The sequence below is a fragment of the Choloepus didactylus genome, chromosome 17 (assembly GCF_015220235.1).
Source record: "Choloepus didactylus isolate mChoDid1 chromosome 17, mChoDid1.pri, whole genome shotgun sequence".
Lineage (NCBI taxonomy): Eukaryota > Metazoa > Chordata > Mammalia > Pilosa > Megalonychidae > Choloepus > Choloepus didactylus.
The window spans coordinates 28,704,412-28,717,602 of NC_051323.1; the positions used below are offsets into that span (position 1 = coordinate 28,704,412).

The following is a 13,191-nucleotide window of genomic DNA, read 5'->3' on the forward strand; positions in this document are numbered from 1 at the left end:
CTCTATGCTGTGCATGCAAGGATTGGATCCTAATTGGCACAGAAAAAAAATTTGAAATCTACACTAACAAACAATCACCTAGGTCACAGATTGGCCACTGGGTGGCACACACAAAGATAGCTCCAAATAGTACTTGTAAGGCTTTGAAAACTGAACTGACATTGGAACCACAGCTCACAGAGGGTGGATTGGAACTTCTACCCTACACCTACCCCATGTTGCTTGCCTACAAAAACAAAAATATTAACATTCACCTAAGAATTTCGAATAAATATGTCAAAATGAGCAGGATACAATCCAAAAATACTCAACATATAAACCAGGAAATCTCAACTTGAGAAAAGATAATCAACAGACAACAATGCTGAGATGACAAATGTTAGAATTACCTGATGGAACGTAAAAGCTTTTATTAAAATGCATCAAGGATCACAAAATCTCTTGAAACAAATGAAGAAATAGAAAATATAAGGAAGAAATATGAAATATTAGAATTCAAAAATACAATAAAGAGAATTTTTAAAGACATTGGATGAGTTCAATAGCAGAACGAAGATGACAGAGTAGAGTAGGTGCACTTGAAGACAGACAGTAGAAATTAACAATCTGAAAAACAAAGAGAAAAAAATAAACACTGAGAACAATCAACAGAGCCTCAGTGATCTGAGAAAACATTTGTGCCATCAGAGTCCAAGGAGGAGAAAAGCACAAAGAAATAATGGCTGAAAATTTCCCATCGTCGGTAAAAAGCATAAGACTTCAAATTCAAAAATCTCAGTAAACCCAAAACAAGATAAATGCAAAGAAATTCCTGTCCATACTCATCATAATTAAACTTTTGAAAACTAAAAGTAAACAAAAAATCTTTAAAGCAGCCAGAGAAAAATTACACTTCCAATGATTACATATTTTTATTCAGAAACCCTGGAGATCAGAAAGAAGATGCACAACACTTATTTTAGGACTAAAAGAAAAGACTGTCAACACAGAATTCTATATTTGTTGAAAATATCCTTCAGAAATTAAGGTGAAATAAAACATTTGCAGATGAAGGAAAAAGAAGAGAATGTGTTACCAGCAGACCTGCTCATAACATTGTCTAATTGAACAAAAAGACTGAAAGGTAAAGGAATCTATATAATGATGAGAATTCTACATTCAACTTGATTTGGTAAAATACTGATTCTAAGTAGACTTTGGAAAGTTAACTATACATATTGTAATCCCTAGATCAACCATTTTTTAAAAAATACAAAAAGTAAATCTTTGAAAACACACACAAAAAATAAATTAAAATAGAATTATTGAAAAAAGTTAGAAAACCCCAAAAGAAGGCAGGGAAGAGAAAAACCAAGGGGACAAAAATAATAATAATAATAAAATATTAGACTTAAATGCAAACATTTCAGTAATTACATTAAAATGAAAATGATCTAAACACACCAATTAAAAGGAAAATATTATCAGAATAGGTTTTTTTTAAAACTCACTTCAAATATAATGATATGCCTAGGTTAAAGTAAAAAGGTAGAAAAGATATTCCATGTAAAAGGTAAGCTGAGAGGACTGTGAGAAGATGGCAGAGAAGGAAGCTCCAAGAATCAGTCCCTCCACCAGAGCAACTACTGAATGGGCAGGAACTGTTCAAATCAGCTATTTTTGAAACTCTGAGTCAAGTGGAACACTGCGCAGATTCCAGGGAAAAGTGGAAGAAAGTGGGTAGTAAATAGTGGTAAATAACCAGTGAATTTCACTCTCCATGCCCCCATCCCTCAGCCTAACAACAGGCAGCAGGGGGGTCCTCAGCCCCAGCACCTGGCACAGCTTGCTGGTGCCAGGAATATAAAGACCTAGATCCTCAATATCTGGGGGAAGAGGTCTGATCGCTAATCACTGCTTTTGATCAGCTACTGCAGATGGCTGGGGGTAGGCTCTGAGGGAAGCCACTGTTCCAACCAGCCTCAGGCATAAAAAGCAGAAGAGCCTCAAAGACAATGTCTTTTCTTAAAGCTATGGAAAACATTTAAAGGGCTGCATTAACTGGGCAAGTGCTAAATCAAGAAAAGACAACTTCAAAAAGCCATGGGAGAACCTTCTGGCACCTGTGCTTGCCATTCTTTCATGCCCTCCCCAGCAGAGTGTGAAGCCAACCTGCACTCCTACTGTGTGTTCCTGGCCTTGTTCCAGCTGGGAAGGACTGACCTAGGAAACTCCTCTTAGTTCCTGCCTCCCCTCAGAATTTGCCCTTCAGGCAAAAGCAGCTGGGAACAGCTAAAGCAGTGTAAGAAACAACTGAGTCAGATGGCCTAGGGTGAAGACTTACCTGCTTTAAGTACTACAGTAGAGTACCTGGGAGAAGGAAGAAGTCTATTTCAAAAGGACTAGGGGGAGGGGCATTCAAATTCCTATTAACAGGGGAACTCCTAAGGCCACTAGCAAGCACAAGCTCAGAATAAAACACAAGCTCAGAAAAGACAGGAAGGACCCTGAACTCTGCATTTACTTTGAGCTGACCTTCTTGGTAGGAAGGACAAACCCTGAAGGAGATCACCTCAGCCAACACAAAGCCAATTTGCAAAAACAGTGAAAGTTTTTTGTTTGTTTGTTTGAATTGGTTTGTTTGGTTTTGTTACTTCCTGGTACTCAAAGAAGTCATAATGCAAGGTGGATAAACTCAAGAAACAGACAGCTCAGGGATGAAATCCCAGAGTTAACACTTTAAAGTACTAAAATGTACAGTGTGCAACAACAGATTACAAGATAAAGAAACAGGAAATGATGGCTCATCCAAAAGAAGAGCATAAAAAAACAGAAATCAGCAATGAAAAAGACCAGACTGTGACAAACCAAAGACTTTAGAAAAAATTATACTCTATTTGCTCAAGGAGATGAAGAAAAATACAGAAAAGAACTAAAGGATATCAGGAAATTAATGAAGGATCAAAATGAGAATCTCAATAAAGAGATAGAAATTTTTAAAAGGAATGAAACAGGCCCACTGGAGTTGAAGACCACAGTAACTGAAATGAAAAATTCCCTAGCAAGTTTCAACAACAGATTGGAGCTGGCAGAAAAAAGAATTAGTGAACTCAAAGACAAGACACCTGAAATGAGTCAGGCTGAGGAGCAGAAAGCAAAAATAGCCTAACAGACCTGTGGGGCACCATAAGGTGTACCAATATATGCATATGGGAGTCCCCCAAAAAAAAGAAGGAAGAGAGAAAGGGGAAGCAGGAATATTCAAAGAAATAATGACAGAAAACTTCCCAAACTTAGCAAAAGAGGTGATGCGCATCCAAGAAGCCCAACAAACCCCAAACAGGATAAACTTGAAGGGAACTACACCCAGACAGATAGTAGTAAACTATTGAATGCAAAGGAGGAGACAGTTCTGAAAGAAAAAGCAATGTGTTACCTACAAAAGGAGTCACAATTAGATTGTTATTTTCTCATCAGAAGCCATAGAAGCAAGGCAGTGGGATGAAAAACTTAAAATGCTGTGAGAAGACAATTGCTAACTATGAATTTTATAACTGGCAAGACTTTCTTTGAAAAATGAGGGAGAGATTAAGACATTCTCAGATAAACAAAAGCTGAAGGAGTTCATTACCATTAGACTTGCCCTATAAGCAATGCTAAAGGGAGTTCCTCAGGTTGAAAAGAAAGGACACTAAACAGTGGATTGAAGCAGCATAAAGAAATAAAGACCTTCAGTAAAGGTACCCATATGGGTAATTATAAAGGCCAGTACTATTATATTGTATTTTTTTAGTATGCAACTTCACTTCTTACTTCCTACAGGCACTAAAATGCAAATACATAAAATTTAATGATACATCTATGATTTTGGATACACAATGACCAAAGATATAAATGGTAACAGTATTAAAAAGGGTTGGGGGATGGAAGGGTATAGGAAAAGTGTATGCTTGAAGTCAAGTTGGTATCAACCTAAGTATGATTGTTATATCTTTAGTATGTTAAATATTAATCCCATAGTAACTTCAAAAAAAGTATGTGAAAAATAGATTCAGGAAGAAATGATAAGGGACTCAATATGGTACAATACAATAAATCAAATAAATATGAAAGTAGGTATTAATGGAAGAATGGAGGGTCAAAAAGTTATAAGATTTACAAAGACAAAATACCAAAATAGCAGAAGGAAGTACTGCATTATTAGTAGTTTCTTTAAATGTAAATGGATTAAACTCTCCAGTCAAAAGGCCGAGACTGACAAAATGGATAAAAAAACATGACTCAACTATATGCTATTTACAAAAGACTCACTTTAAATTCAAAGACATAGCCGGTTGAAAGTGAAAGTAGTAAACCATGCAAGTAGTAACCAAAAGTGAGCTGAGGTGGCTAAACTAATATCATATAAAATAAACTGAAAGTAAAACAAACAAACAAAAATACTGTTATGAGGGACAAAGATAGTCATTATGTAGTAAAAAGGGGGTCAATTCAACAAGAAGGCGTAACAGTTATAAATATATATGCACCTAACAGCAGAGCCCCAAAATATAAGAAGCAAATATTGTGAGATTGAAGTTGAAAATACTGGTTCTATATAAATAGTAAGACTTCAGTACACCACTTTTAATAATGGATAGAACATGTAGCTAGAAGATCAATAAGGAAGTAGAAGACTTGATCAATACTATAAGCTAACTAAAACTAACAGATGTGTAAGGAACACTTTACCCAATAGCAGCAGGATACATATTATTCTCTAATGCACATGGAGCATTCCCCAGGATAAGACCATATGTTAGGTAACAAAACAAGGCTCAAAAAATTCAAAAATATTGAAATCATACAATGTATTTTCTCTGACCACTATGGAATGAAGCTAGAAATCAGTAACAGAGGGAGAAATGTAAAACCCACAAATATGTGGAAATTAAGCAATATACTCTTAAATTACCAAGTATCAGAGAAGAAATAAAAATGGAATATCTTGAGGCAAATGAAAATGAAAACAAAACCTATGAAAAGTTGTGGAATGCAGCAAAAGTATTGCTGAGAGGCAAATTTATAGCTCTAAATGCTTACATTAAAAAAAGAAAGATCTCAAGTCAGAGATCTAACCTCACTCCTGGAGGATCCAGAAAAAGAAGAGCAATCCAAACCAAAAGGGAGCAGAAGGAAGAAAATAACAAATATTAGAGTGGAGATAAAGGAAATAGAGAATTAAAAAAAAACCAATACAAGAAACCAAATGTTGATTCTTTGAAAATATCAACAAAACAATTCTTTAGCTAGACTGACAAAGAGAAAGAGAGGACACAAATAACTGAAATCAGGTATGAAAAGGAGGACTTTACTACTGACCTCACAGAAATAAAATGACTACAGAGGATACTATGAACAACTGTATTCCAAGTTGGATATTCTACATGAAATGAACAAATTCCTAGAAACACACAAACCACCTACACTGACTCAAGACAACAAACCAATAACTAGTAAAGAAAGTGAATCAGTAATCAAAAACTTCCCAAGAAAGAAGAGCCCAATACCAAATGGCTTCACAGGTGAATTTTACCAAACATTCCAAGAAGAATTAGCACCAATCCTGCTCAAACTCTTCCAAAGCTGAAGAGGAGGGAACACTCCACAACTCATTCTATAAGGTCAACATCACCCTCATACCAAAGCTGGGTAGATGCCACAGGAAAAGAAAATTACAGGTCAATATCCCTCCTGAATATAGATGTAAAAATCCTCAACGAAATACTAACAAACCAAATCCAACAACACATTAAAGAAATGGTACACCACGATCTGGTGGGATTTATCCCAGGTATGCATGGGTGGTTCAACATAAGGAAATCAATTAATGTAATACAATCTATTAACAGAACAAAGGGAGAGAACCACAGCCTCTACCCATTACCCAATTCCAAAGCAGTTTCCATATTTTAGGTATTTGTAACAGCAACACCCCATTCCCGGTACAAAAAACTGTTTTAGTTCCTATCTGCTACAACAAATACCAAGCAATTGGTTGGCTTAAACAATGGGAATTTATTGGCTTATGGTTTCAAGGCTAGGATAAGTCCAAAATCAAGGCCCCATCTAACAATAGCAGAATACACATCCTTTTCAAGAGCACATGAACAGTCACCAAGACAGACCATATCCTATTCTCTGATCATAATGAAATTTAAATAGAAACCAATAACAGAAACATATACTGAAAAATCTCCAACTACTTGAAAATTTAAAAACACACTTCTAAATAATCCAAAGAGGCAGTCTCAAGGGAAATTAGAAAATATTACAAACTGAAAAATAAATTACAACATATCTAAATTTCTGGGATGCAGTTAAAGAAGTTCTTAGTGGAAATTTTATACTGTTAAATGTTTATGTTAAGAAGGAAGAACGGTCTAAAATGTCACCATAAGAACCTAGAAAAAGAAAAGCAAAATAAACTCAAAGCAAGCCAAAGACAGGAAATAATAAAGGTAAGAACATAAATCATTGAAATTGAAAACAGAAAAAAAAAAAGAGAAAATCAATGAAATTGACAAATTGACAAAACTCTAGCCAGACTGACAAAAAAAGAAAAGACATTATTGATATCATGAATGAACAAGGAGACATCATAGTAGACCTCACAGATGTTACAATGATAATAAAAGAATTGTGTAAACAGCTCTACAGATATAAATTTGACAATGTGGGTCAAATGGACTAATTCCTTGAAAACCACAAATGACCAAGCATGCCTAAAATGATACATATTAACCTGAATACTCCTATAACTATTAAAGAAATTCTGAAAAATGTTTCACTGCTGAATTCTACCAAACATTTAGAGACAGGATAAAATTCTATACAATCCCTTCAAGAAAACAGAATATGAAGGAACACTTCCCAACTCTTTTTCTGAAATTACCCTTACCCAGAGTACAAGAAAAAGAAAACGACAAACCAGTCTCTGTCATTAATATAAAAGCAAAATTCCTCAGCAAAAGATTAAGAAACATGATTCGGCAATGTATGAAAAGAACAATACACCATGAACAAATGGGGTTTATCCCAGGAAAGCAAGGTTCTTTCAATATTCAAAAATCAATCAATGTACTCTACCATATTAACAATCTAAAAAAGAAAAAGATCAGATAGTCAGTTCCACCAATGCAAAAAAAAAGCATTTAACAAAATTAACCATTCATGATTTAAAAAAAAAAAAAACACTCATAAAACTAGGAATAGAAGCAAACCTCCTCACCCTATACAGAGTATCTACAAACCAACAACAACAAAATTAAAAACACACAAAAACTACAGCTAACATCATACTTGTTAAAGACTGAATGCTTCCCCAAGATTGGAAATAAGAGAAAGATGTCCACTCTCACCACTCTTACTCAACATTGTACTGAAGGTCTTAGCCAATGCCATAAAAGAAATGAAAAATAAACAGCTTGTAAATTAAGAAATAAACCACCCATATTCACAGACAACATGACTGACTGCATAGGTAACTCCAAGGAATCTACCAAAAACGCCTACAAATAATAAGTGAGTTTAGCAAGTTCATAGGATACAAGGCCAACTTATAAAACACAACTGTATTTTTGTATTTCTATATAGTAATAATGTTCAATTGTAAATTGAAAAAAAAATTTTAAAAACACAATAGCTCCAAACCTTGAAGACATAATGCTGAGCGAAATAAGCCAGGCACAAAAAGAGAAATATTATATGCTACCACTAATGTGAACTTTGAAAAATGTAAAACAAATAGTTTATAATGTAGAATGTAGGGGAACTAGCAATAGAGAGCAATTAAGGAAGGGGGAACAATAATCCAAGAAGAACAGATAAGCTATTTAACGTTCTGGGGATGCCCAGAAATGACTATGGTCTGTTAATTTCTGATGGATGTAGTAGGAACAAGTTCACTGAAATGTTGCTATAGTATGTAACTTTCTTGGGGTAAAGTAGGAACATGTTGGAAGTTAAGCAGTTATCTTAGGTTAGTTGTCTTTTTCTTACTCCCTTGTTATGGTCTCTTTGAAATGTTCTTTTATTCTATGTTTGTTTTCTTTTTAACTTTTTTTTTCATACAGTTGATTTGAAAAAAGAAGGGAAAGTTAAAAAAAAAAAAAAGAAAGAAAAAAGACAAACAAGGAAAAAAAAAAAAAAAAAGATTTATTGCCCCCTTTAGGAGCCTGTGGAGAATGCAGGGGTATTCGCCTACCCCACCTCCATGGTTGCTAACATGACCACAGACATAGGGGACTGGTGGTTTGATGGGTTGAGCCCTCTACCATAAGTTTTACCCTTGGGAAGACGGTTGCTGCAAAGGAGAGGCTAGGCCTCCCTGTATTTGTGCCTAAGAGTCTCCTCCTGAATGCCTCTTTGTTGCTCAGATGTGGCCCTCTCTCTCTGGCTAAGCCAACTTGAAAGGTGAAATCACTGCCCTCCCCCCTACGTGGGATCAGACACCCAGGGAAGTGAATCTCCCTGGCAACGTGGAATATGACTCCCGGGGAGGAATGTAGACCCGGCATCGTGGGATGGAGAACATCTTCTTGACCAAAAGGGGGATGTGAAAGGAAATGAAATAAGCTTCAGTGGCAGAGAGATTCCAAAACGAGCCGAGAGATCACTCTGGTGGGCACTCTTACGCACACTTTAGACAACCTTTTTTAGGTTCTAAAGAATTGGGGTAGCTGGTGGTGGATACCTGAAACTATTAAACTACAACCCAGAACCCATGAATCTCGAAGACAGTTGTATAAAAATGTAGCTTATGAGGGGTGACAGTGGGATTGGGAATGCCATAAGGACCAAACTCCACTTTGTCTAGTTTATGGATCGATGTGTAGAAAAGTAGGGGAAGCAAACAAACAGACAAAGGTACCTAGTGTTCTTTTTTACTTCAATTGCTCTTTTTCACTCTAATTATTATTCTTGTTATTTTTGTGTGTGTGCTAATGAAGGTGTCAGGGATTGATTTAGGTGATGAATGTACAACTATGTAATGGTACTGTAAACAATCGAAAGTACAATTTGTTTTGTATGACTGCGTGGTATGTGAATATATCTCAATAAAATGATGATTAAAAAAAAAAAAAAAACACAATAGCTCCAAAATAAATGAAATACTCATGTATAAATCTCACAAAACATGTATAGGATCTGTATACTAAAAACCATAAAATGCTTCTTAAACACATAAAAAATGGCCAAAATAAATGGAGAGGCATACCATTGTTTATGGATTAGAAGACAATATGTAAAGATGTCAGTTTTCTTCAGATTGATCTACAGGTTTAACAGAATTGTAATCAAAATCGCAGCAGGGATTTTGTAGATACTGACAAGCTGATTCTAAAATTTATATGGAAAGGCAAAGAAACAAGAATAGGGAAAATAATGTTGGAGGAATCACAGAAGATGATTTTAGGACTTACGCTAAAGCAGAGGTGACAAACATTTTCTCTGAAGAGCAATTTAATAAATATTTTAGGTTTTGTAGGTTTATAGGGTCTCTCTTACAACTACTTAACTCTGCCACTGTAGCATGAAAGCAACCAGAGACAATACTAAATGAATGGTTGTTGGTGTGTTTCAGTAAAACTGTAACAAAAATAGTCATACGCTGGATTTGGCCCATGGACTGTGGTTTAGACCCTGCTCTAAAGCTGTATTTATCAAGAAATTGTGGTATTAGCTAATGGGTAGACACACATATTAATGAAACAGACTGGAGAATCCTGAAATAGACCCACAGAAAAATGCCCAACTGATTTTTTTTTTCCATTTTTATTGAGATTGTTCAGATACCATACAATTATCCAAAGATCCAAAGTGTACAATCACTTGCCCCTGGGTACCCTCATACAGCTGTGCATCCATCACACTTAATTTTTGTTCAATTTTTAGAAACTTTTCATTACTCCAGACAAGAAATAAAGTGAAAGGTGAAAAAAGAAAAAAAGAAAAGGAAACTCTAAACCTCCCCTATCCCTAACCAACCCCCTCAATTGTTGACTCCTAGTATTGATTTAGTACGTTTGTTACTGTTTATGAAAAAATGTTGAAATACTACTAACTGTACTATATAGTTTGTAATAGGTATATAGTTCTTCCCTATATGCCCCTCTATTAACTTCTAATTGTATTGTCATACATTTGTTCTGGTTCATGGAAGCGATTTCTAGTATTTGTACAGTTGATCCTGGACATTGCCCACTATAGGATTCAGTTTTACACATTTCTATCTTTTGACCTCCAACTTTCCTTCTGGTGACATATATGACTCTGAGCTTCCCCTTTCCACCTCATTCACACACCATTCGGCGCTGTTAGTTATTCTCACATCTTGCTACCAACACCCCTGTTCATTTCCAAACATTTAAGTTCATCCTAATTGAACATTCTGCTCATACTAAGCAAGAGCATCTACATTTCTTCCACAAGGCAGGAGGGAGAGTCAAAGAAGGCAGAGAGGCAAAAGAAAGAAGAAACAAAAAAAAAATGACAGCTAGGAAGCAGCAAAAGGAAAAATAACCTTAAATCAAAGTAGAATAAAGAATCAGACAGTACCACCAATGTCAAGTGTCTAACATGCCTCCCCTATCCCCGCCTCTTATCTGCATTCACCTTGTATATCACCTTTGTTACATTAAAGGAAGCATAATACAATGATTCTATTAGTTACAGTCTCTAGTTTATGCTGATTGCATCCCTCCCCCAATGCGTCCCCATTTTTAACACCTTGCAAAGTTGACATTTGCTTGTTCTCCCTTGTAAAAGAACATATTTGTACATTTTATCACAATTGTTGAATACTCTAGATTTCACCAAGTTACACAGTCCCAGTCTTTATCTTTCCTCCTTTCTTGTGGTGTCTCACATGCTCCCCATCTTTCTCTCCCAACCGTATTCATAGTTACCTTTGTTCAGTGTACTTACATTGTTGTGCTACCATCTCCCAAAATTGTGTTCCAAACCACACACTCCTGTCTTCTATCACCCTGTAGTGCTCCCTTTAGTATTTCCTGTAGGGCAGGTGTCTTGTTCACAAAATCTCTCATTGTCTGTTTGTCAGAAAATATTTTGGGCTCTCCCTCATATTTGAAGGACAGCTTTGCTGGATACAGGATTCTTGGTTGGTGGTTTTTCTCTTTCAGCATCTTAAATATATCACACCACTTCCTTCTTGCCTCCATGGTTTCTGCTCAGAGATCCGCACATAGTCTTATTAAGCTTCCTTTGTATGTAATGGATTGCTTTTCTCTTGCTGCGTTCAGGATTCTCTCTTTGTCTTTGACATTTGATAATCTGATTATTAAGTGTCTTGGTGTAGGCCTCTTCATATCTCTTCTGTTTGGAGTACGCTGCGCTTCTTGGATCTGTAATTTTATGTCTTTCATAAGAGATGGGAAATTTTCATTAATTATTTCCTCTATTATTGCTTCTGCCCCCTTTCCCTTCTCTTCTCCTTCTGGGACACCAATGATATGTACATTATTGTACTTTGTTTCATCCTTGAGTTCCCGGAGACGTTGCTCATATTTTTTCATTCTTTTCTCCATCTGCTCCTTTGCGTGTAGGCTTTCAAGTGTTTTGTTCTCCAGTTCCTGAGTGTTTTCTTCTGCCTCTTGAGATCCGCTGTTGTATGTTTCCATTGTGTCTTTCATCTCTTGTGTTGTGCCTTTCATTTCCATAGATTCTACTAGTAGGTTTTTTGAACTTTTGATTTCTGCCGTATACATGTCCAGTTCTTCCTTTACAGCCTCTATCTCTTTTGCAATATCTTCTCTAAACTTTTTTTAATTGATTTAGCATTAGTTGTTTAAATTCCTGTATCTCAGTTGAAGTGTACGTTTGTTCCTCTGACTGGGCCATAACTTTGTTTTTCTTAGTGTAGGTTGTAATTTTCTGTTGTCTAGGCATGGTTTCCTTGGTTATCCAAATCAGGTTTTCCCAGACCAGAACAGGCTCAGGTCCCAGAGGCCCAACTGATTTTTGACAACAGTACAAAGGCAATTTAGAGGAGAAAGGATAGTTTTCAACAATTGCTGTAACAATTGGATATCTATGTGCAAAACAAACAAAAAACCCGAACCTCACATCTTACTAAAAAATTAACTCAAAATTGTTCATAGACCTAAATTTAAAATATAAAACTATAAAACTTTTAGGAGAAAAAATAGCAGGAAATCTTTGTGATCTGTATTAGGCAAAGAATTCTCACATGTAATACCAAAAGCATGATTCATAAAAGAAAAAAAAATTGATAATCTATACTTCATAGAAATTTGTGCTCAAAATTTTGCTCATCAAAAGTCACTGTTAAGAGAATAAAAAGACAAGCTACCAACTGAGAAAAAATATTTTCAAATCACAAAATGTATCCAAAAATGACTTGTATCCAGAAATTAAAAAAAAAAAAACTCTCAAAACTCAACACTAAGAAAAAAAACCTAATTAAAATGGGCACAAGACTTGAATAGAAACTTCAATAAGGGGGTATATAATTACAAATAAGCACATGAAAGACTTCAACATCATCATCCATTAGTGAAATACAATTAAAACCATGATGAGATACTCCTGTATATCTATTAGAATGTGTACAATTATTAAAAATATTAAAAATACCAAGTGCTGGTATGGATACAAAATAATAGCAATCTCACATTGCTGATGAGAATACAAAATGGTACAGCCATTATGGAAAAATTTAGTAGTTTTTTATAAAGTTAAATATATATTTATCATATGAGCCAGCAATTTCATTCCTATTTGCTCTAGAGAAATGAAAGCTTATATTCCCACAAAAACCTGTACATGAATATTTGTACCAGCTTTATTCATAATTGCCAAAAACTGGGGGAAGAAATATCCTTTAATGGGTGAATGGATAAACAAACTGGTATATTATACAACGGAATACTGCTCAGCCATAAAACAGAGTGAATTTTTGATACATATAATTATTTGGATGAATCTCAAGGACATTATACTAAGTGACAGACAAAAGCTAGTCACAGAAGTTTATACTCTGATTCCAAGTTTATTACATTCTCAAAGTCAAAACTGTAGTTAAAGAGAAAAGATAAGTCCCAAAACCCAGAGACACCAGTCTCTTCAAGAACATCAACCAGCTGCATCCCATTTACCCATAATGTCGACACCCCTTTTCAATATGAA

At 35.4% G+C, this 13,191-nt stretch overlaps 1 protein-coding gene across 5 annotated transcripts in view; it reads left to right on the forward strand.

Moving 5' to 3' along the window:
- The window catches only part of LOC119512040 (WD repeat containing planar cell polarity effector), a 521,497-nt gene that overhangs the window by 457,314 nt on the left and 50,992 nt on the right, over window positions 1-13,191 (forward strand). The gene's annotated exons all lie outside the window — the stretch shown is intronic.